A 24,449-nucleotide genomic window follows, 5' to 3' on the forward strand; every position below is an offset into this window, starting at 1 on the left:
GATCCTCCTGCCTCAGCCTCCCAAGTTGCTGGGACCACAGTTGTGTGCCCTCACGCCTGGCTAATTTTTTTTTTTTTTCAGAGACAGGGTTTCACTATGTTGCCCAGGCTGGTCTCATACTCCTGGGCTCAAGCGATCCTCCCCCCTTGGCCTCCCAAAGTGTTGAGATTACAGGCATGAGCCACCCTGCCCTGTCCTATTTATGAAATATTTCTTGAGGGACATAGAATATTTGGTCTCAGTGCCAGCAGGGCTGCTGAATTTCCCGAGTCTTGGGAAATGCCAAGAAATAAAGGTACTATCACCAGGCAAGCTGGAGTGGTGAGCAACTTGATAGTCTCACAATGATATCGCCAGCTGTTGGAAATCTTGTAGAACTGGCTGACACCCACTGAACAGTTGCTACGTACCAAGCACTGCATTAATGCACTTAATCCTGACAATAGCCCTATGGGCTGATGGGCCGGGGTTTTGTTGTTGTTCTTGTTGTTGTTTTGAGACGGAGTCTCGCTCTCTCACCCAGGCTGGAGTGCAACGGTGTGATCTCAGCTCACTGCAGCCTCCACCTCCCAGGTTCAAGCAATTCTCCTTCGTCAGCCTCTGGAGTAGCTGGGATTACAGGCATGCACTACCACCCCCGGCTAATTTTTGTATTTTTAGTAGAAATGGGGTTTCACCATGTTGACCAGGCTGGTCTCGAACTCCTGACCTCAGGTGATCCGCCCGCCTTGGCCTCCCAAAGTGCTGGGATGACAGGCGTGAGCCACCGTGCAAGGCCTGATGGGCTGTTTTATCACCGCCTCACTGCAGCAGTCCCTCTGGTGCCGCAAGTCCCCTCTCTGCATCTGCAGGAGACAGTTCCCTGTGAGACCTGACTTACCTGTCCCACCTCAAGCCTGGACCACATATCTTTTGGCTTTCTTCAGCCTTCTCCAACCCCTCAAGGCAGCCCAAAAGTTTGGGGCTAAAGACCCCAGAGTGAGCTGGATATGGTAGCCCGTGACTGTAATCCCAGCATTTTAGGAGGCTGAGGTGGGAGGATCACTTGAGCCCAGGGGTTCAAGACCAGCCTGGGTAACATTGGGAGACCTTGTCTCTACTAAAAATAAAAATTTTTAAAAAGTCAGGCGTGGTAGCATGCACCTGTAGTCCCAGCTACTCAGGGGCCAAGGTGGAAGATCAAGGCTGGAGTGAGCTATGATCACACCACTGCATTTCACCCTGTACAACAGAGTGAGACCCTGTCTCTTAAAAAAAAAAAAAAAAAAAAAAAAAGACCTCAGGCTGTAATTGATCACAGTTAACATCAGCACATCGTATCACACGTCCCCTAATAGGCTATACTCAAAAGGACGCATCATTTCTGTGGAATTCCTGCCAGAAATGCATAACCTCATAGGCAGAGTAGTCAAATTCACAGTGACAAAAAGGTGCTTTCCAGGGACTGCGAGGAAGCAGGGAATAGGAAATTATTGCTCAATGGGTACACAGTTTCAGCTTGGAAAGATGGAAACATCCTGGAGAAGGATAGCGGTGATGGTTACACAACAATGTGATGTACTTAGTATCACTGAACTGTTCACTTACAAATTGTTAAAATGGGCTGGAGGCGATGGTTCATGCCCGTAATCCCAGTGCTCTAGGAGGCCAAGACTTTTTGAGGCCAGGAGTTTGAGACCGCCATGGGCAACCCCATCTCCCAATAGCGAGACCCCATCTCCAAAAAAAATTAAGATGGTACATTTTATATTGTGTATATTTTGCCACAGTTAGAAAGAGAAAGAATTGTTTGGCCAGGCGTGGTGGCTCATACCTGTAATCCCAGCACTTTGGGGGCCAAGGCAGGCAGATCATCTGAGGTCAAGAGATCGAGACCATCCTGGCTAACACGGTGAAACCCCGTGTCTACTAAAGATACAAAAAATTAGTCGGGTGTGGTGCCGTGTGCCTGTTGTCCCAGCTACTCGGGAGGCTGAGGCAGGAGAATCGCTTAATCCCAAGAGGCAGAGGTTGCAGTGAGCCGAGATCATGCCACTGCACTCCAGCCTGGGCAACAGAGCAAGACTCTGCCTCAAGAAAAAAAAAAAATAGACAGGCATGGTGGCATATGCCTGTAATCCCAGCTACTCCGGAGGCTGAGGCATGAGAATTCCTTGAACCCAGAAGGCGGAGGTTGCAGTGAGCTAAGACCTAAGACAATCCCATGTAACAGATGAGGAGATGAGGCCCTGTATTAGTCCATTCTCGCATTGCTATAAAGAAATACTTAAGACTAGGTAATTTATAAAGAAAAGAGGTTTCACTGGCTCTTTTACCTGCGGTACAGCCATGGTTCCATAGCCTGTACAGGGAGCATGATGCTGGCATCTGCTCGGCTTCTAGGAAGGCCTCAGGAAACTTAGAATCATGGCAGAAGGGGAAGGGGAAGCAGGTACATCTTACATGGACAGAGAAGAAGAGAGAATGAGGCAGGAGGTGCTACACGCTTCCAAACAGCCAGATCTCATGATAACCCACACACTATGTAGCACTGGAAGGATGGTACTAAACCATGAGACTGCCACCCCCATGATCTGATCACCTCCCACCAGGACCCACCTCCAACACTGGGGACTACACTCTGACATAAGATTTGGAGGGGACACAGATCCAAACTATATCAGGACCAGAGAAGTTAAGGAGCTCTCCCAAGGTCCCACAGCCAAGAAATAGCAGAGGCAAGTCTCCAACCAGACAACCCAGTGTCACACTCTACCCTCTCGATCACTACACTCTGCCACCTCTAAGAGTTAAGCAATTTCCCATTTTAAATTTCACTAATTTAGACCCAGATTTATGTCCCCATAATTCCCTATTGTAAACCCAAACAACATTCTTCCACCAACTTATTTGAATAACGTGTGTAGGACAGAAAGAAGTGACAGCTTGAAACTACTCTAATTTTACTTAACGAATAATTGAGGTTGATTCATGCTGCTTTCTAAAAAACTGGTAATCCTCTTGGTGTTCCAGGATGCCAAATTTGTCACATACGTCTCTTACAACTTCTACTATTCTCTCTCGAAAGCAGTACTCAAAAGCAGACAGTCACAAAGATAGGGTACTCAACAAGGGGTGTTCCAAGACAGGAGAAAGTTAACTTTCCCAAAACAGATGGAAAGAGCCAAAAAGGAAGAAGAAGGAAAATGAAGGAGGAGCTTCCGGGAGAAAGACACATTAGTGTTCAATGTCACAAAGTCTATTAGTAGAGTATAAAAAAAAATAATGGGCCAGGCGCAGTGGCTCACGACTGCAATCCCAGCAATTTGGGAGGCCGAGGCGGGTGGATCACCTGAGGTCAGGAGTTTGAGACCAGCCTGACCGACATGGAGGAACCCTGTCTCTACTAAAAATACAAAAATTAGCTGGGCGTGGTGGTGGGCTCCTGTAATCCCAGCTACTCGGGAGGCTGAGGCAGGAGAATCGCTTGAACCTGGGAGGCGGAGGTTGCGGTGAGCCAAGATCGTGCCATTGCACTCCAGCCTGGGCAACAAGAGCAAAACTCCGTCTCAAAAAAAATAATGATAATAATAAAGCTGGCTGGGCACGGTGGCTCACACCTGTAATCTCAGCACTTTGGGAGACCTAGGCAGGAGGATTGCGTGAAACCAGTTCAAGACAAGCCTGGGCAATATGGCAAGACGCCTGTCTCTATGAAAAAAAAATTTTCTTTTAATACCCAGGCATGCTGGTGCGTGCCTGTGGTCCCAGCTATTTGGGAAGCTGAGGCAGGAGGATGGCTTGAGCCCAGGAGGTTGAGGCTGCAGTGAGCCATGATCGTGCCACTGCACTCCAGTCCGGGTAACTGAGGAGTAAGACCCTGTCTAAAAAAAAAAAAAAAAACTAACCTAAACTAAACTAAAGAGACCCTAAAAGGGTGCAGTTTAGAGAACATCCAAGCTTGAATCTTTCTCAGGTAACTACCTTGAGGTAAGTGATACTAAAGGGCATGAAAGCGTCTCTTTTATTTCTTTTTCTTTGAGACAGAGTCTTACTCTGTTGCCCACGCTGGAGTGCAGTGGCACAATCTCGCCTCATTGCAACCTCTGCCTCCCGGGTTCAAGTGATTCTACCGCCTCAGCCTCCCGAGTAGCTGGGATTACAGGTGCCCACCACCATGCCCAGCTAATTTTTGTATTTTTAGTAAAGATGGGGTTTCAACATGTTGGCCAGGCTGGTCTCAAACTCCTGACCTCAGGTGATCCACCCGCCTTGGCCTCCCACACTGCTGAGATTACAGGCATGAGCCACCGCCCGGCCAAGAGCGTCTTTGTGTTGGGTCACTTGGGATGTAGCTTCTTGCTATTTCTTGTTCTACCAAGGTTTTCATTGCCGAGGGCTGCCATAACAGTGTCACCAACTGGGTGACTTAACACAACAGAAATGTATTCTTTTACAGTTCTGGTAGCTAGAAGTCAGAAATCAAGGTGTCAGCAGGGCCACGCTCCCTCTGCAGGCTCTTTCTTGCCTCTTCTAGCTTCTGGTAGCCCCTGGTGTTCCTTGGCTTATGGTTGCATCACTCTAATCTCTGCTTCCATCTTCACATGGCCATCTTCCCTTTATCTCTCTCTGTCATCTCCTCTTACTGTAAAGTGGCCACTAGTCAGGCTAGGCATGGTGGATGGCACCTGTAACCCCAGTGCTTTGGGAGGCCAAGGCGGGAGGATCGCTTGAGGTCAGGAGTTCACGACCAGCCTGAGCAACGTAAAAAATACCCTGTCTCTACCAAAAATAAAAAATTAGCCAGGCATAGTGGTGTGCATCTGTAGTCCCAGCTTTTTGGGAGGCTGAGGCAGGAGGATCACTAGAGCCCAGGAATTAGCGACTTCAGTAAGCCATGATCATGCCACTGCACTCCAACCTGGGCAACACAGGGAAACCCTGTCGCTTTAAAAATAATAATAATAGTAAGGCCGGGTGCGGTGGCTCACGCCTGTAATCCCAGCACTTTGGGAGGATGAGGCGAGCAGATCACGAGGTCAGGAGTTCGAGACCAGTCTGGCCAACATAGTGAAACCCCGTCTCTATTAAGAATTACAAAAAATTAGCCGGGCGTGGTGGTGGGCGCCTGTAATCCCAGCTACTCAGGAGGCTGAGGCAGGAAAATTGTGTGACCCCGGGAGGCAGAGGTTGCAGTGAGCCGAGATCGTGCCACTGCACTCCAGCCTGGGTGACAGTGCGAGACTCTGTCTCCAAACAAACAAATAATAATAATAATAATAATAATAATAATAATAATAATAAATAAAAGACACTAGTCCAATATTTCCAAAAACAAACAAAAACACTAAGCTGTGGCTGGATGAGGCAGCTCATGCCTGTAATCCCAGCACTTTGGGAGGCCAAGGCAAGAGGATCACTTGAGGAGTTCAAGACCAGCCTGGCCAACATGGTGAAACCCTGTCTCTACTGAAAATACAAAAATTAGCCAGACGTGGTGGCAAGTGCCTGTAATCCCAGCTACTCGGAAGGCTGAGGCAGGGGAACCGCTTGAACCCAGGAAGCGGAGGTTGCAGTGAGCCGAGATCGCACCTTTGCACTCCAGTCTGGGTGACAGAGCATGACTCTATCTTGGGAAAAAAAAATAATAATAAATTTTTTTTTAAATGAAATTAAGGGCAGGGAGTGGTGGCTCACGCCTGTAATCCCAACACTTTGGGAGGCCAAGGCAGGTGGATCATGAGGTCAGGAGTTCGAGACCAGCCTGGCCAATATGGTGAAACCCCGTCTCTGCTAAAAATACAAAAATTAGCCGGGCATGGTGGTGTGCACCTGTAGTCCCAGCTACTCAGGAGGCTGAGGCAGAAGAATCGCTTGAACCCGGAAGGCGGAGGTTGCAGTCAGCTGAGATCGTGCCACTGCACTCCAGCCTGGGCGACAGAGCGAGACTCCATCTCAAAAAGAAAAATAAATAAATAAATAATAATAACAATAATAATAAAATAAATTAAATTAAATTAAGTCTCTTGCTCACAAGAGGATAAATGATAGGCATGGTTTCAACGTGCTTTTCTAATAGCAATGAGATGGGACATTTCAACTCTTTAGCCTCATTTCCCCTTGGCTGTATATTTTTGTGCCACTTCCTGGAATTAAGAGCATATTGTGCGCCAGGCTTAGTGGCGCACGCCTGTAATCCCAGCTACTCGGGAGGCTGAGGTACAAGAATCACTTGAACCTGGGAAGACGAGGTTGCAGTGAGCCGAGATCACACCACTGCACTCCAGCCTGGGAGACAAAGTGAGATCAGTCTCAAAACAAAAAAAAAACGTTAAAATGAAGGCTATAGTTTAGATTCATCCCCCGCACCCAAGGCCAACCACCCATAACCACACAAAGTTTGTCATCTTGATTCCCCTGAAATGCTAGCTCTAATCATAAATGAAACACGAAAATGTAAGTTTTACATCCTCGTCAGCATGATTCAGTGAAATTAAACCAATCGGCTGTAGACAAATGAGCTTAAACGGGTCTATTTGCCTTAAAAAGAAGTTAATGTAAAACAGCCAATCACAAAAAAGCTCGAAATACTTCCTCCTTTTTGCCTTATAAACTTGCCCTAACTACTGTAAGAGAACTTCTTACCACTTGATTTGACATCTCCTGAATCAAGACGTGTACTTGCTGTATGACAAAGAACTTTTAATTTTTTTCTAACTGTATCTGATTTTATATATGTATGTATGTGTGTGTGTGTGTGTGTGTGTGTGTGTGTGTATTTGTTTTGTTTTGTTTTGTTTTAGACAGTCTTGGCCTATCATTGAGCTGGAGTGCAGTGGCATGATCTCGGCTCACTGCAACCTCTGCCTCCTGGGTTCAAGTGATTCTCAAGCCTCAGCCTCCCGAGTATCTGGGATTACAGGCGCCCGCTACCATGCCGGGCTAATTTTTGTATTTTTGGTAGAGATGGGGGTTCACTATGTTTGCCAGGCTGGTCTCAAACTCCTGACCTCAGGTAATCCACCCGCCTCGGCCTCCCAGAGAGCTGGGATTACAGGCGTGAGCCACCGCTCCAGGCCTGATTATATTTTTGACACTAAAAGTATCGTATGCAGGAAGACAGCTGGCACACACGGAAACTTCATGCAAATAGAATAAAGTATGCTCTCTAAAAGACAAATTAGAAGAAGGTGCCCTATCCTCCAACTTGGAGAACACAGCCTAGGCCGGACTTCAGCCCCATTCTCATGCCCTCAGCCAGGCACACTTGTTCAGGGCACAACCTGCACAATCGTACACAGTGGCCCTGACTATGTCTGTATGCAACTACAAAAACAATAGGCCGGAAGCGGTGGTTCACGCCTGTAATCCCAGCACTTTGGGAAGCCGAGGTGGGCAGATCACAAGATCAGGAGTCCCAGTACAGCCTGGCCAATACGGTGAAACCCCGTCTCTACTAAAAGTACAAAAATTAGCCGGGCATGGTGGCGGGCACTTGAAGTCCCAGCTACTCGGGAGGCTGAAGCAGGAGAATTGCTTGAACCCGGGAGGCAGAGGTTGCAGTGAGCCGAGATCGCACCACCGCACTCCAGCCTAGGCGACAGAGCAAGATTCAGTCTCAAAAAAAAAAGTGAAGAGAAAAGAGGATCCGGTATCCAAATGTGTTTTATATAAAATGAATCGTTTTCAGTGCACTGAGGAAGTTTTCTATTTAAAGAAATCCTGCTGTGAACTCTTTTGTGAAGAATGCTTTCCTAATGGAATTAGTCACCACTGAGTCATTTCTGCAAACTTCAGGTTTGCGGTTTTGCCTAAGCAAGATCTGGCCGGAGAAGTGAGATAAATTATAGATGTCGCTAATAAATTACAGATTACTCAAAGGCAAAAGAGGAAAGAAAAAAAAATTGACACGTGTATATGAACCGAATTGACTCAGAGGTCTCCACCGGCGCTTAATCATGGCCGAGATCCTCCTGCTTCTGCCTGTCCTTTGGTAGACACACGCTACAAGTCAGCTTCTGTCCATCGAGGAAGGGAACGAACTAACAACAAAGAAAAATTAAGAGAAGGTTGGCCCCGTGAAAACAAGGGGCCATTGAAGAGCGAGTAAAGGCTTGGCCATGTTCTGGCCCCGCCCCACCCCGGTCGCCCTGACAACAGCGCCGGCGTCTGGGCTGAGCTTCGGGCTCGCAGCCAGCCTCCCACAGGCCACCGCGCGCGCTCACTTGCGCATGCGCCTCGGAGCTGGCTTCAACCAGCGAAGGCTGAACCCGCTTTCAGGGTCCTCGCCGAGCTGTGAGTTAGGATCCGAGGGGGCCAAGAGGGATAAGAAAACTTCTCTGGGTGCCCACTTGGTACTGAGCGCCCTTGGGAGGGCTCTGGAGAAGACCATCGCCTTCCAGGGCAGCTCCCTCCCTCAAAGGTTTGAGATCATGGTCCAGTTCTCGGGTCTCCCAGCCTCAGTTTCCCCATTTGTAGGAAAGGGGTTCACAGCCTCTATCTCAGAGGAGGCTTTGAGGATTCAGAGAACTCAGAAGAGGGTAGGCTTTGTGGTGAGCGCTGGGTAGGACTTCGGGGTGGGAGTGGTGGGCTGAAGAGTCCCCGACAACAGCCCGAGGAAGTACTATTATTGTTCTTATTTTACAGGGAAGGAAACTGAGGTCCAGAAAAGTTATGACTCGCCCCAAGGGGATTGCCTGGCAGGACGTGAAGGGGAAGAGGCCCACCCTGGAGTAACCCTCACTGGAGAATCCAGAGGTGGGATGAGCCTTGTACCTATCTCAGCAGAGGGAGTAGGATAATATTTAAATATTAAGGGTGGGGAGAAGGAATGAAGGCAAGAAATAAAATGCCCAAAATGCCCCAAACGCCATCCGGACCATAAAAGTGATGGCGATAGTGTTGGACTTAGGAGCTCAAAGATGCTAACCTTGACAGGCCTGGTGGCCCAAGTCTGTAGTCTCAGCTACTTGGAAGGCTGAGGCAGGAGGGTCGCTTTAGCCCAGGAGTGCCAATCCCTCCTGGGCAACATAGTGAGATCCTTGTCTCCTTAAAAAAAAAAAAAAAGTGCATACTTTCTTTTTTTTTTTTTTTTTTTGCAACAGAGTCTCACTCTGTTGCCCAGGCTGGAGTACAGTGGCACGATCTCGGCTCACTGCAACCTCTGCCTTCCCGGTCCAAGCAGCTCTCCTGCCTTAGCCTCCCAGTAGCTGGGACTACAGGCATGCACCACCACACTCAGCTAATTTCTGTATTTTTAGTAGAGACCGGGTTTCACCGTGTTGGCCCGGCTGGTCTCAAACTCCTGACCTCAAGTGATCCACTGCCTCTTCCTCCCAAAGTGCTGGGATTACAGGCATGAGCAACTACACCCGGCATAAAAAATGCATACCTTTTGAAATTTTTTTTTGAGACGGGGTCTTGCTCTGTCGCCCAGGCTGGAGTGCAGTGGCGCGATCTCGGCTCACTGCAAGCTCCGCCTCCCGGGTTCACACCATTCTCCTGCCTCAGCCTCCCGAGTAGCTGGGACTACAGGTGTCCGCCACCTCACCAGGCTAATTTTTTGTATATTTAGTAGAGACGGGGTTTCATGGTGTTAGCCAGAATAGTCTAGATCTCCTGACCTCGTGATCCGCCTGTCTCGGCCTCCCAAAGTGCTGGGATTACAGGCATGAGCCACCACGCCTGGCCTTGCTGGAAAATTCTTAAGTCCACCTGGCATCTCCATCTTAGTCAAACGGCCCACCAACTTCCTGTTCAAACTGAGCTCCTATTTTGATTTCTGAGTTTGTTAACCTTGGCGCTACTGGCATTCGGGGCCGGATCATTCTTTGTAGTGCAAAGGCTGTCCTGTGCACTGTGAGAAGTTGAGCAGCATATCCAGCCTCTGCTCATTAGACACCATGGCCAGGCCCGGTGGCTGACGCCTGTAATCCCAGCACTTTGGGAGGCCGAGGCGGGCAGATCAGAGACCTGAGGTCAGGAGTTCAAGACCAGCCTGACCAACATGGAGAAACCCTGTCTCTACTAAAAACACAAAATTAGCTGGGCGTGGTGGCACATGCCTCTAATCCCAGCTACTCGGGAGGCTGAAGCAGGAGAATCGCATGAACCCAGAAGGTGGAGGTTGTAGTGAGCCGAGATCGTGCCATTGCACTCCAACCTGGGCAACAAGAGTGAAACTCCATCTCAAAAAGACAAAAAACGAACATTAGACGCCATGAACACTCCCTCCCTACCCAATTTGTCACAACCAAAAATGTCTCCAGACATTGCCCCTGAAGGGGTGAAGATGGCTCCTGTTGAGAAACACTGGCCATAAGCCAAGAATTAAAAGAGAGAAATCTGTTCGTTTTCACTAAACAGATTTGAATTCTTTATTTTATTGTTTTTGTTTCATTTTATTTTGAGAGGCAGGATCTCACTCTGTCCCCCAGGCTGGAGTACAGTGGTGCAATCATGACTCACTGTAGCCTCCAACTCCTGAGCTCAAGGGATCCTCCCACTTCAGCCTCCCTAGTAGCTGGGACTATAGGCATGCACCACCCTGCTTGGCTAATTTTTGTGTCTTTTGTAGAGACAGGGTCTCACTATGTTGCCCAGGCTAGTCTCAAACTCTTGGCCTCAAGAGACCCTCTCACCTCACTTTCCCAAATTGTTGAGATTACAGGCGTGAGCCAGCACGCCTGGTCTTGAATTCTTTAACCATTGTCCTCTACCAGAAAGTATACACTATATTAATTCTCTCACTGTAGAGATTCTTTTTTTTTTTTTTTGAGATGGAGTCTCCTTCTGTCACCCAGACTGGAGTGCAATGGCACGGTCTTCACTCACTGCAACCTCTGCCACCAGGTTCAAATGATTCTCCTGCCTCACCCTCCCAAGTAGCTGGGATTACAGGGACGCACCACCACATCTGGCTATTTTTGTATTTTTAGTAGAGACAGAGTTTCACCATGTTGGCCAGGCTGGTCTTGAACTCCTGGCCTCAAGTGATCCGCCCGCCTCGGCCTCCCCAAGTGCTGGGATTACAGGCGTGAGCCACCGTGCCCGGCCCTTTTTTTGTTTGTTTTAAGACAGGTTCTCACTCTACCACCCAGCCTGGAGTGCAGTGCTGCAAACATAGCTCGCTGCAGCCTCAACCTCCTGGGCTCAAAGGGTCCTCTCACCTCAGCCTCCCAGGTAGCTGGGATTACAGGTGTGCTCCACCATGCACAGCTAATTGGTTTTTGGTTTTAGTTTTGGTTCTGTTTTGTAGAAGTGAGGCCTCGCTTTGTTGCCCAGGCTGGTCTCAAACTCCCTGGGGCTCAAGTGATCCTCCCACCTCAGCCTCCCAAAGTGCTGGGATGGGCACAAGCTTCTGCACCTGGCCAAGATTCTTAAAATAGCCAGATTTTCTGGAAACTGGTTGACCCAGTTGGATTATATGAAACACAATGGATGATTGTAATCAACAGTTCAACTGAGTGGAACTAGCCCTGGCCAAGGATCAGGAGACCTCATCAGGGCACAGTGGCTCATGCCTGTAATCCCAGCACTTTGGGAAGCCTAGGCGGGTGGATCACCTGAGGTCAGGAGTTCAAGACCAGCCTGGCCAACATGGTGAAACCCCATCTCTACTAAAAATACAAAAAATTAGTCGGGCATGGTGGTGGGCACCTGTAGTCTCAGCTGCTCCCAGCTGAGGCAGGAGAATCGCTTGAACCTGGGAGGCAGAGGTTGCAGTGAGCCGAGATTGCGCCACCGCACTCCAGCCTGGAAGACAGAGCGAGACTCTGTCTCAAGAAATCAGGAGACTTGAGTCTGTTCCCAGTTCTACCATTACAAGCTCTGTGACATTATCACTTAACTTTTCCCTGGACTTGTTTTCCCCTCTGTCAAATGAGGATGTTGAGGTGATTTCTAAGGACTTACAAACACCCAGATTCTGACAGGATGCTCCCTCCCCGTCCCCCACCAGAAGTTATTTAAGCCGCCCAGCCACCCCAGTGTCCTGTGTTGTTTTTTTTTTCTCCAGCCCCCAGCCCAGTCCCCTAAACACATCTTTTGGAGTCAGCTCTTCCAAGCTGTTGTTACCACTCAGACAAACTCATTATTATTCCTGATGCTAACGGGTAAATTATGGTGGTGGTTAACACAGCAGTGGCAGGGGCTCCTTTGTGGGAAATTATGGTGTTTAAGCACAAGACACCCTGGGGTTTGCCTGAGGAAAAATAAAATTTAAAACTGGCCTCTTGCGGCTGGGCGCGGTGGCTCACGCCTGTAATCCCAGCACTTTGGGAAGCCAAGGCGGGCGGATCACGAGGTCAGGAGATCGAGACCATCCTGGCTAACACGGTGAAACCCCATCTCTACTAAAAATACAGAAAATTAGCCGGGCGTGGTGGCGGGCGCCTGTAGTCCCAGCTACTCGGGAGGCTGAGGCAGGAGAATGGCATGAACCTGGGAGGCAGAGCTTGCAGTGAGGCGAGATCGCGCCACTGCACTCCAGCCTGGGTGACAGAGGGAGACTCCGTCTCAAAAAAAAAAATGGCCTCTTGCTCCATGATGTGGTGTGTATTTTAGGAGTATCCCAAGTCTGGAATATAGGAATATCCAAGTAAACTATAGGATATACCAATATCATTAGTTCTTCTGACCTGGCTAATATGTATACAAAGAGCCATAGCTCCTCCCTTTAATTAATTCTCTAGAGCATCCACCTGCTTTTCTTTCTTTCTTTTTTTTTTTTTTTTTTTTTTTTGGTGACGGAGTTTGACTCTGTCACTCAGGCTGGAGTGCAGTGGCACAATCTCGGCTCACTGCAGCCTCCATCTCCTGGGTTCAAGTGATTCTCCTGCCTCAACCTCCCAAGTAGCTGGGATTACAGGCACCTGCCACCAAGCCCGGCTAATTTTTGTATTTTTTAGTAGAGACAGGTTTTCTCCATGTTGGCCAGGCTGGTCTCAAACTCTGGACCTCAAGTGATCCACCTGCCTCGGCCTCCCAAAGTGCTGGGATTATAGGCCTAAGCCATCGTGCCCAGCCTAATTTTATTTCGTACTTACCCAAATACTCTAAGTACTTACCCAAATACTCCCTCATTCATTTATTGATTCATTCATTCAGTGTATTTACTGAGTGCTACTACGTAGCTCTAAATGTTGGGGATGCAGTGATAAACAAAATAAGCAGTCTTTGCCCTTTTGTTTTCCATTTTTTTAAGAGACAGGGTCTCGGCCAGGTGCGGTGGCTCACGCCTGTAGTCCCAGCACTTTGGGAGGCCGAGGCAGGTGGATCACCTGAGGTCAGGAGTTCGAGACCAGCCTGGCCAACATGGCGAAATCCCGTGTCTACTAAAAATACAAAAATTAGCCAGGTGGTGGGAAGCTGTGATCCTAGCTACTCGGGAGGCTGAGGCAGGAGAATGGCTTGAACCCAGGAGGTGGAGGTTGCGGTGAGCTGAGATCGTGCCACTGTGCTCCAGCCTGAGCAACACAGCAAGACTCATTCTCAAAAAAAAAAGAAAAAAAAAGAGGGTCTCGCTCTGTCACCCATGCTGGAGTGCAGTGGCACAGTCATAGCTCACTGCAGCCTCAAACTCCAGGGCTCAAGTGATCTTCCTGCCTCAATCTCCACGCTATCTGTGACTATAAGCACATGACAACACCCAGCCTAGTTTTTAAACTTTTTTTGTAGAGCATCTCACTATGTTTCACAGGCTGGTCTTGAACCACTAGGCTCAAGGGATCCTCCCACTGCAGCCACCCAAAAATGCTGGGATTACAGGCATGATCCATTGTGCCTGGCCACTTCTTTGCTCTCTTCAGCTTTTGTTCTAGTGTCTTCAGTTTGGATGATACTGGTCAGATCATTTTCTAGGGGCATGATCCCAATTCTTCAAGTTCATGCTCTTCCTGGGTAGTTCATAGAATCTTCTGGCCCTTTGTCCTAATCCAACAACTGCAGAGTACATAGAAAAGCAGGTAGGGCTTGGCGCGGTGGCTCACACCTGTAATCCCAGCACCTTGGGAGGCCGAGGCAGGTGGATCACGAGGTCAAGAGTTCAAGACCAGCCTGACCAACATGGCAAAATCCCGTCTCTACTAAAAATACAAAAATTAGATGGGCGTGGTGGCACACACCTGTAATCCCAGCTACTCAGGAGGCTGAGGCAGGAGAATCGCTTGAACCTGGGAGGTGGAGGTTGCAGTGAGTCGAGATCACGCCACTGCACTCCTGCCTGGGTGACAGAGCAAGACTCCGTCTCAAAAAAAAAAAAAAAGCAGGTGGATGCTGGCGGGACACGGTGGCTTACACCTGTAATCCCAGCACTTTGAGAGGCTGAGGCAGGCAGATCACCTGAGGTCAGGAGTTTGAGACCAGCCTGGCCAACATGGGGAAACCCCGTCTCTACTAAAAATACAAAAATTAGCCAGGCATGGCGGCGAGCGCCTGTAATCCCAGCTACTCAGGAGGCTGAGGCAGGGGAATCGCTGGAACCTGGGAGGTGGAGGTTGCAGTGAGCTGAGATCACGCCACTGCACTCCAGCCTGAGTGACAGAGCAAGACTCCATCTCAAAAAATAAATAAATAAATTTAAGTGAGCCACATGTAGCTGGTTAGTCTCCTATTGGACAGTTCTAGACCATACTCCATGCCCTTGGGAAATAATGTAAATGAGACAGTTTTCCAAAGGTAAATAAGCTTCAGGAATGCCAACAAAGTGCTGCTAGCTCTTTGTATGGATGAATCTATCAGAATGATCACTCTTCTGGCCTTCCCTGCTTCGAAACAGGCCATCTGCCCCTTGGTGTTGAGTATCCCAGTAGCCATTGGGTTCTAGACCAAGCTGGACACAGTGATTCTTGTGATTCAAATGTTTCTCCTCAACTGAAAAAGCTCAGGGTGTCTTTTGGACTGTCCCTCAAAACCTAGCTTTCCACTAATTAGTGAAGCATGACTTTTCCATGCCATGTCTGTTCTGGGAAGTTTCCTCTTCATTGTGGCCTTAGGCCCCAGGGAAATTTCAGTGGATGAGCAGAAGAAGTGGAAAAGGGGATGAAAAGTCAGGTGGAATGACATCATCCATCATTATGGCATCATCACAGCTCTAACATCATTGTCATCATAGATTGTCACTGTTATGGATTGATTTTCTTCTGATTCTTGGTATCCATTTCTTCACATGTGTTTAAAACTCTTTTGACTGACTGCTTACCTAACAGAAGTTTCTTGTGTTAAGTTCCTTTGCCAGATAAAAACAAAGTAAGGCTGGGTACGGTGGCTCACACCTGTAATCCTAGCACTTTAGAAGGCCAAGGCGGGCAGATCACTTGAGATCAGGAGTTCAAAACCAGCCTGGCCAACGTGGTGAAACCCCGTCTCTATTAAAAATACAAAAAAGCCGGGCGTGGTGGCTCACGCCTGTAATCCCAGCACTTTGGGAGGCCGAGGCGGGCAGATCACGAGGTCAGGAGATCGAGACTATCCTGGCTAACACGGTGAAACCCCGTCTCTACTAAAAATACAAAAATTAGCCGGGCATGGTGGTGGGTGCCTATAGTCCCAGCTACTCGGGAGGCTGAGGCAGGAGAATGGTGTGAACCCGGGAGGCGGAGCTTGCAGTGAGCCGAGATCGAGCCACTACTGCACTCCAGCCTGGATGACAGAGTGAGACTCCGTCTCAAAAAAAAAAAAAAAAAAAAAAAATTAGCTGTGCATGGTGGTGGGCACCTGTAATCTCAGCTACTTGGGTGGCTGAGACAGGAGAATTGGTTGAACCCAGGAGACAGAGGTGGCAGTGAGCCGAGATTGCACCACTGCACTCCAGCCTGGGTGACAGAGCAACACTCCGTCTCTAAATAAATAAATAAACAAACAAACAAATGGATTTATGGTTATTTATATAAATCAGTTGCACTCAAATACATATAGCTCTCCATTGTCTTTAACTTTTTTAAGAGACAGGGTCTCTCTCTCACCCATACTGAAGTACCATGGTGCGATCACAGCTCACTGCAGCCTCAAACACCTGGGCTCAAGCAATCCTCCTGCCTCAGCCTCCCAAGTAGCTGGGACTACAGGTACATGCCACCACACGCAGCTGACATATTTTTATTTTAACTTTTTTAAAGAGACAGGGTCTCCTTGTGTTGCCTAAGCTCATTGTCTTACTAGTGCATTCTTTAATATGTTTTGATACTTGACCTCTAAGAGAGCTGTATACATTCACATTAGCTGGAAACTCTAATTCTTTATTCCTTCAACTCTACTCTGGATTTGGAAGCTCTAGCTATGGCAAACACTCCCTCGGTTTGTTAAAATGTGTGGTTGTGGTTGGAACCCACCTCCCTGATACTGGCACCACTGGCCTTATTCCTGCCTTTGTGGACCACAGAGATCCAACCCCTCTTCCCATATAGCAGGCCTCCAGCTCCTTCTCCTCTCTAGGAACCCAAAGTTTGAGTCTAGTCCTGGCTTCTTTATCCTTCCAGTCACCAGTTAGAGCTCAGAAAGCAGGTCAAATAAGTTAGAATTGTCTTTTTTAAGTTCTGGGATACATGTGCAGAACGTGCAGGTTTGTTACATAGCTATACATGTGCTGTGGTGGTTTGCTGCACCTGTCAATCCGTCATCTAGGTTTTAAGCCCCACATGCATTAGGTATTTGTCCTAATGCTCTTCCTCCCCTTGGCCCCCATTCCCTGACAGGCCCCAGTGTGTGATGTTCCCCTCCCTGTGTCCTTGCGTTCTCATTGTTCAACTCCCACTTATGAGTGAGAACATGCGGTGTTTGGTTTCTGTATGTTTACTGCATTACTATTTACAATAGCAAAGACTTGGAACCAACCCAAATGCCCATCAGTGCTATCACTGGATTAAGAAAATGTGGCACATATATACCATGGACTACCATGCAGCCATAAAAAATTGAGTTCATGTCCTTTGCAGGGACATGCATGAAACTGGAAGCCATCACTCTCAGCAAACTAACATAAGTTAGAAATTTTAATTTATTTTTGTTTGAGACAGAATCTTGCTCTGTCACCCAGGCCGAGTACAGTGATGAGATCATGGCTCACTGCAGCCTCCACCTTCTAAGCTCAAGCAATCTTTCCACCTCAGCCTTCTGAGTAGCTTGGACTACAGGCACGTGCCACTACGCCTGGCTAATTTTTTATTTTTTGTAGAGACAGGGGTCTCACCATGTTGCCGAGGCTGGTCTTGACCTCCTGGCCTCAAGTGATCCTCCCGCTTTTGCCTCTCAAAGCACTGGGGTTACAGGCATGAACCACCATGTCCAGCCAGTTAGACGTTTTTTGTTTTTTTGTTTGTTTGTTTGTTTTTTATGAGATGGAGTCTCGCTCTGTCACCCAGGCTAGAGTGTAGTGGCGCAATCTTGGCTCACTGCAACCTCTGCCTCCGGGTTCAAGCAATTCTCCTGCCTCAGCCTCTCGAATAGCTGGGATTACATGCATGTGCCACCATGCCCGGCTAATCTTTGTATTTTTAGTGGAGATGGGGTTTCACCATATTGGTCAGGCTGGTCTTGAACTCCTGACCTCGCGATCTGCCTCCCTTGGGCTCCCAAAGTGCTGGGATTACAGGCGTGAGCCACCGTGCCCGGCCTTAGACATTTTTATATTTGGTTTGTGGCTGTGATCAAAGCCATTTGGGATGTCTGCCCAGCCCTACCCTCTTTATATGAGCACATCCAACACTTCAATTGCAGCCCTGCGCATAGGGTTCAGCTAAGCCACACCCAGATTCCTGACCCAAAGAAACAGTGAGATAATAAATGTTTTAGGCCTCTATACTTTGGGGTAATTTGTTACGCAACCAGAGATAAGTAATATATTGTCAAAACCAGGTAGGCTTTAATTAGTCTTTCCAGATGTCTGTTTCTTTCTTTGTGCTGGCTGGAGGCCTTTGGCTTTTATAGATTTCTTTTTTTTTTTTTTTTTTTGAGACGGAGTTTCGCTCTTGTTGCCCAAGCTGCAGTGCAATGGCGTGATCTCAGCTCACTGCAACCTCTGCCTCCTGGGTTCAAGTGATTCTCCTGCCTCAGCCTCCTGAGTAGCTGGGATTACAGGTGCACGCCACCATGCCTGGCTAATTTTTGTATTTTTAGTAGAGATGGGGTTTCACCGTGTTGGTCAGGCTGATCTCAAACCCCTGACCTCATGATCGGCCCACCTCAGCCTCCCAAAGTGCTGGGATTACAGGCGTGAGCCACCATGCCTGGCCAGAAATTTTTTTTTAAGAGATGGGGTCTTTCTTTGATGCCCAGGCTGGAGTGGAGGGAGGATGACTTGCGCACAGGAGCCCAAGAGTAGCCTGGGCAACACAGGAAGACCTCGTTTCTACAAATTAAAAAAAAAAAATTAGCTAGGCATGGTGCCTGTGGTCCCAACTACTCAAAAAGCTGAGGTGTGAGGATGGCTTGAACCTGGGAGTTCAAGGCTGCAGTGATTGCACTACTGCACTTCAGCCTGGGTGACAGTGGAGACCCTGTCTCAAACAAAACAAAACAAAACAAAACAAAACAAAAAGCTATTGGAGGGCCTTATAAGCTGCCTCAGAACCAAGAACTTCCTAACTTTCTCTTGTTTCTCCCCATCTCCCAAGCACATGGAGGGGCTCTCTTTGGAAGTTCCCTTATTTGACTGATGAAAACTTCCAAAAGAAATGCAGTTGTCTTAAGATGACTCCTCCCTAAGAATCTCATCAAATATCCAGGAAATATTAACCACTGGCAAAGAGAAAAGACGAAAAATTGGCATCATATCCAAACAGACTTCATCTACTCTTCTGTGGGCAGCTTGGAGAGATTACATGGGAGACTTTATCTACATAATAAGACAGCCTTTGTTCACAATGACGTTCTGCCCCTCACCTTTCTGTCGCCTCCCCAAGAGCTCAGAGGAACTTTGTCCCAGGCCACTGTCTGTTAATTGGGCTTCATCAGTTCCCCTGAACAGCATTCATTTCCCCTCAAAACTGCCTACATTCCCCATTTCTCTCTCCCCTAGGAAGACAGTATTTAACTCACAACCATCTGGTCCTTCTTTGAGTCTCACTTTTTTTTTTTTTTTTTTTTTTTTTTGAGATGGAGTCTCACTCTGTCGCCAGCGCTGGGGTGCAGTGGTGCAATCTCGGCTCACTGCAACCTCCGCCTCCCGGGTTCAAGCGATTCTCCTGCCTCAGCCTCCCAAGTAGCTGGGATTACGAGTCTCACATTTTATATGGCTCCCATGCTTATGCATAAATGTCTATGCCCTTTTGTTAATTTGTCTGTTGTCAGCTCATTTCAGTGAAACTTCAGAAGGTGAAAGGGAAGTTTTCCCTTTGCCCTATGCCTTCCTTTCCCTGTATCAATTCCTTTGGCCCCACCAGAACTGGCCTGCATTTGGTATCTTTATAGAACAGCCTCTTTGTATCCCAGGCTGATGTTCAGGCTCCATCACTTGCCCTGTGCATTAAGTAGTAACAGTGAGACTCTACAAGCTAAGGCTTCTCATTCTCCCCTCTCTAGGAAGTACTGCTCCCAAGATGACATTCTGTGCCTTTTCAGTCACTAACTCTTGGTTCAGGTACAAGACAAGGGCTCAAGCAAAATCCAGATGGACTGAGTGAGATTATTGGGGTGAAATGCAGTTCCCTCTCATTCCTGGGGATCCACGAGCATGCCTCCCTACTGCACACCCCCCACCTGACTCATTCTGCCTCATCCAGGTCAGAGGTCCCTTCTTACAGGAGTTCTTACAGAAACCAACTGAGGTCTGCTCACCCAGCACAGTAAAACCAGATACCCACACTGGTCTTTGCAGTGATAGAAAGAAAGGTGTTTATTGCAGGGCACCATGCAAGGAGAATCAGGGCAGCTCATGCTTAAGACCTGAAATCACCAATGGCTTGCAGGTGGGGGTTTTTTAAGGCAGGTGTAAATTTCAGTAAACCAGAAGCTACAAGCAAAATCATAAATCAATGCATGGAGATTACACATTGGTTTCCACTTAAAAAGGCAGGATATCTTAAAGTGGGGGCTTACAGATCGTAGATAGATTTAAACATCTTCTAGACAGGGCACGGTGGCTCACGCCTGTAATCCCAACACTTTGGGAGGCCAAGATGAGAGGATCACCTGAGGTCAGGAGTTCGAGACCAGCCTGGCCAACATGACAAAGCCCTGTCTCTACTAAAAATACAAAAATTAGCCAGATGTGGTGGCACATGCCTGTGATCCTCGCTACTCGGGAGGCTGAGGCAGGAGAATCGCTTGAACCTGGGAGGTTGAGGTTGCAGTGAGCCGAGATCATGCCACTGCACTCCAGCCTGGGCGACAGCAAGACTCAGTCTCAGGAAAAAAAAGAAAAAGAAAAAAATAGAAAGGCTGGGCGCGGTGGCTCATGCCTGTAATCCCAACACTTTGGGAGGCCGAGGCGGGTGGATCACGAAGTCAGGAGTTCAAGCCAGCCTGGCCAGCATAGTGAAACCTCGTCTCTACTAAAGATACAAAAATTAGCTGGGCATGGTGGCAGGTGCCTGTAATCCCAGCTACTTGGGAAGCTGAGGCAGGAGAATCACTTGAACCCGAGGGGTGAAGGTTGCAGTGAGCCGAGATCACGCCACAGGACTCCAGCTTGGGCAACAGAGACTTAGTCTCAAAAAAAAAAAAAAAAAAGAAAAGAAAAGAAAAAGATTTAAACATCTTCTGATTTGCAATGGATTAAGGAAGAGAAGTTTTGTTTAAAAATTTCGAGTCAGTAGAAACATGTCAACTGGTTAGGGGAAGTAACTTTCTCCAAGCCCCTCAGGAGGAAACTTGGAACAAAAGGGACATAAAGTTTAGTCTTCACTTCCCCCTTATCTGGGGTTTCCAAGACTCTGAAAGACAATTCAGGGACATATGTTAAGATGTTATCTTTAATTTCTATAGGGAAACCAAACATCTCTGGGACTCTAACTTCCTTAGCTTTTGTTTTAGATCATTATGACTTTTTTGTTTAACAAGTTACTTATTTACTTCTCAAGGCTAGCTAGGGGCCTGGAATTTCCCTTAAAGGAGCTCAGAAATTTCCTTTGTTTCCATGCTTGGGGTCCCGTAAAAAAGGGAATCCCTGCTCTGTCTCAGGGTCTTACTGACCCTCACTCCAGCCCATTCTCAAACACCCTACCCTCTTTAAAGATTTCTCTGGGGTTAGGCCGGGTGCAGTGGTTCACGCCTGTAACCCCAGCACTTTGGGAGGCCAAGACGGGCGGATCACGAGGTCAGGAGATCGAGACCATCTTGGCTAACATGGTGAAACCCCATTTCTACTAAAAATACAAAAAATTAGCCAGGTGTGGTGGCAGGCGCCTGTAGTCCCAGTTACTCGGGAGGCTGAGGCAGGAGAATGGCGTGAACCCGGGAGGCAGAGCTTGCAGTGAGCCGAGATCGCACCACTGCACTCCAGCCTGGGCAACAGAGCGAGACTCCGTCTCAAAAAAAAAAAAAAAAAAAAGATTTCTCTGGGGTCTCATGGTCTTTTAAGTCAAATGCATACAACCCAAAACAGTATAGCTCAGAGGACAAGGGAACAAGGTTTAGCATGAGCAATTGTGGGTCAGCTCCTCCACCCCTCACTAACTGTGCGACTTAACCTCTCTGGGCCTGTCTCACCATCTGTAAAACAGAAATGATGAAAAGTATCTACCTTCTAGGGGCATTCTATGAGATTATGCATGTGTGAGTGAGCACCAAGCATTGCTCAGTGGTGCCTAGTGGGTAGTGAGCACTCAGTATGCAGCACCATGACTATGTAAGAATTCATTTGTTAGTAGAGCCCGGCTTTAGAACAGAGATGGAACCTGGCACCGAATAATAAAGCATGGGGAGGCCGGGCGCAGTGGCTCATGCCTGTAATCCCAGCACTTTGGGAGGCCGAGGTGGGCAGATCACCTGAGGTCAGGAATTCAAGACCAGCCTGGCCAACGTGGAGAAACCCTGTCTCTACTAAAAATACTAGCTGGGTGTGGTGGCGCATGCCTGTAATCCCAGGGCTGACGCAGGGGAATCGCTTGAACCTGGAAGGAAGGTGGAGGTTGCGGTGAGCCAAGATCGCGCCTTTGCACTCCAGCCTGAGCAACAAGAGCAAAACTCCATAGATTATATACATATATATATATGTATATAATCAGGAGAAATAGTAGTAATATTGTCATCACTTCTCACCCTGTCTTTGATAAATTGCCAGTTGAAGTGTCTGCTTCATCACTGAGAAAAGGGTGTGTTCTTTCCTCTCTGAATCCCCAGGACCTGACATATAGCAGGTGTCCAATGAACAGCTCAGCTGTTGAATGAACAAATAGATTCTGTTAGGCCCTACAAGGCATAAAAGTAAATTCAGTCTGGGCACAGTAGCTCATGCCTGTAATCCCAGCACTTTGGGAGGCCAAGGCGGGCAGATCATCTGAGGTCAGGAGTTCGAGACCAGCCTGGCCAACATGGTGAAACCCCATCTCTACTAAAAATACAAATATTAGCCAGGCATGGTGGCGGGCACCTGTAGTCCCAGCTACTTGGGAGGCTGAAGCAGGAGACTCACTTGAACCTGGGAGGCAGAGGGTGTAGTGAGCCGAGGCCACACCACTGCACTCCAGCCTGAGTGACAGTGAGACTCTGACTCAAAAAAAAAAAAGTAAATTCAAAAGCCATTCACCTGTGCAGAAGGCAGGGCCAGGCTAATCTGAAGGCTCTAAGAGAAGTATCCACCCACTTCTTCTGTAAAAGGCCAGATGGTAAATATTTTAGACTCTTTGGGCTCTCTCTTCCTCTGTGGCAACCACTGAATTCAACCCTGTTGCAGACATAGACAATAGATAAATGAATGGGCCCGGCTGTTGTAAGTAGGTGAAAAATGGCTTCCCTTCACCTTTATAGGTTCTTTGGCTGGGCTACGAATTAAATTGACATGTAAACAGACAGGGCAAAAGCCATATTTAATTATGTACCTATGCAGGGGAGTCCCACAAAATACGAGACTCCAAAAAGGATCAGAGAGGCTGGGCCCAGTGGCTCATGCCTGTAATCCAGGCACTTTGGAAGGCCAAGGCAGGCAGATCACCTGAGGTTGGGACTTCTAGACCAGTCTGGCCAACATGGTGAAACCCCATCTCTACCAAAAATACAAAAAATAGCCGGGTGTGGTGGAAGGTGCCTGTAATCCCAGCTACTCGGGAGGCTGAGGCAAGAGAATCACTTGAACCTGGGAGGTTCTCACAGCTCTCTAGCGCAGTGAGCTGAGATCATGCCATTGAACTCCAGCCTGGACCACAGAGCAAGACTCCCTCTCAAAAAAAAAAGTATCAAAGAAAAGAATAGGGGTTTGGGGCTTCTGGGAGGGTGGTGGTAACACAAGTTACGGGAGGGTAAGGGGAGAAATTGATGAAGAAAGTCTGTCTTGTTAAGCAAATAAAAAAGTCTTGCAGGTAATAAAAGTTGTCTCAGAGCAGCCCTCAGAAGGATACATGATTGGGAATGGTTTCACTCTTCCCTAGTTAATAAGATTGTAGGAAAGCATTTCTCTTTCTGTCTTTAGGCAGATAAGAGAAATTCAGAGAAAACCTCTCCTTCCCTGCATTTGCTGTTCCCCCAAGTGCCCTTATTTTGAAGCAATCAGCAGATCAAAGCGCATATCCCTGTGTTCCAATGAAATTTTATTTATGTACGCTGAAATTTGAATTTTTTATTTTCATAAGTCGTAAAATAGTTTTTCCCCCCACCTATTTAAAAATGCAAAAACAGAGCAGTGGTTCACGCCTGTAATCCCAGCACTTTGGGAGGCAGGAGGATTGCTTGGGCCCAGGAGTTCGAGACTAGCCGGGGCAACATAGTAAGACCTTGCCTGTGCAAATAATTTTTCTTGAGACGGAGTCTTGCTGTTGTTGCCCAGGCTGGAGTGCAGTGGCGCGATCTCGGCTCTTTGCAACCTCTGCCTCCCGGGTTCAAGCAATTATTTTGCCTCAGCCTCCCAAGTAGCTGGGATTACAGGGGCCCGCCACCACACCCGGCTAATTTTCGTCTTTTTTTAGTAGAGACGGGGTTTCACCATTTTGGCTAGACTAGTCTTGAACTCCTGACCTCAACTGATCCGCCTGCCTCGGCCTTTCAAAGTGCTGGGATTACAGGCGTGAGCCACCACGCTCGGCCGCAAATAATTTTAAAAATTAGCCGGGCGCGGTGGCTCGCGCCTGTAGTCCCAGCTACTTGGGAGACTGAGGTAGGAGGATCGCTTGAACCCAGGAGTTCGAGGCTGCAGTGAGCTATGACTGCGCCACTGCACTCTAGCCTGGGCGACAGAGAGAGAGCCTGTCTCAAAAATAAAAAATAAACTGGAAAAGTAATTCTTAGCTCACTAGCCGTTCAAAAACACGGGCATAGTGTGCTTCGTCCTGCGTACTGCAGTTTGCTCGCCCTCGCTGACCGGCTGCAGCGCGCAGGACAGCACG

At 48.0% G+C, this 24,449-nt stretch overlaps 1 protein-coding gene across 2 annotated transcripts in view; it reads left to right on the top strand.

The window, feature by feature from the left end:
• The first annotated feature begins 8,193 nt into the window (after nucleotides 1-8,193).
• Nucleotides 8,194-24,449, top strand: part of YJU2B (YJU2 splicing factor homolog B) — a 31,917-nt gene continuing 15,661 nt past the window's right edge. Inside the window, exons 1-2 of one of the 2 annotated variants that reach the window (XM_019016106.3) lie at nucleotides 8,194-8,274; nucleotides 8,626-8,736. The gene's annotated coding sequence lies outside the window, so the exon portion shown is untranslated. Of the gene's footprint in view, nucleotides 8,402-8,625; nucleotides 8,737-24,449 lie in introns of both variants that reach the window. The other variant, XM_019016105.3, reaches the window with a different exon arrangement.

The sequence above is a fragment of the Gorilla gorilla genome, chromosome 20 (assembly GCF_029281585.2).
Source record: "Gorilla gorilla gorilla isolate KB3781 chromosome 20, NHGRI_mGorGor1-v2.1_pri, whole genome shotgun sequence".
Lineage (NCBI taxonomy): Eukaryota > Metazoa > Chordata > Mammalia > Primates > Hominidae > Gorilla > Gorilla gorilla.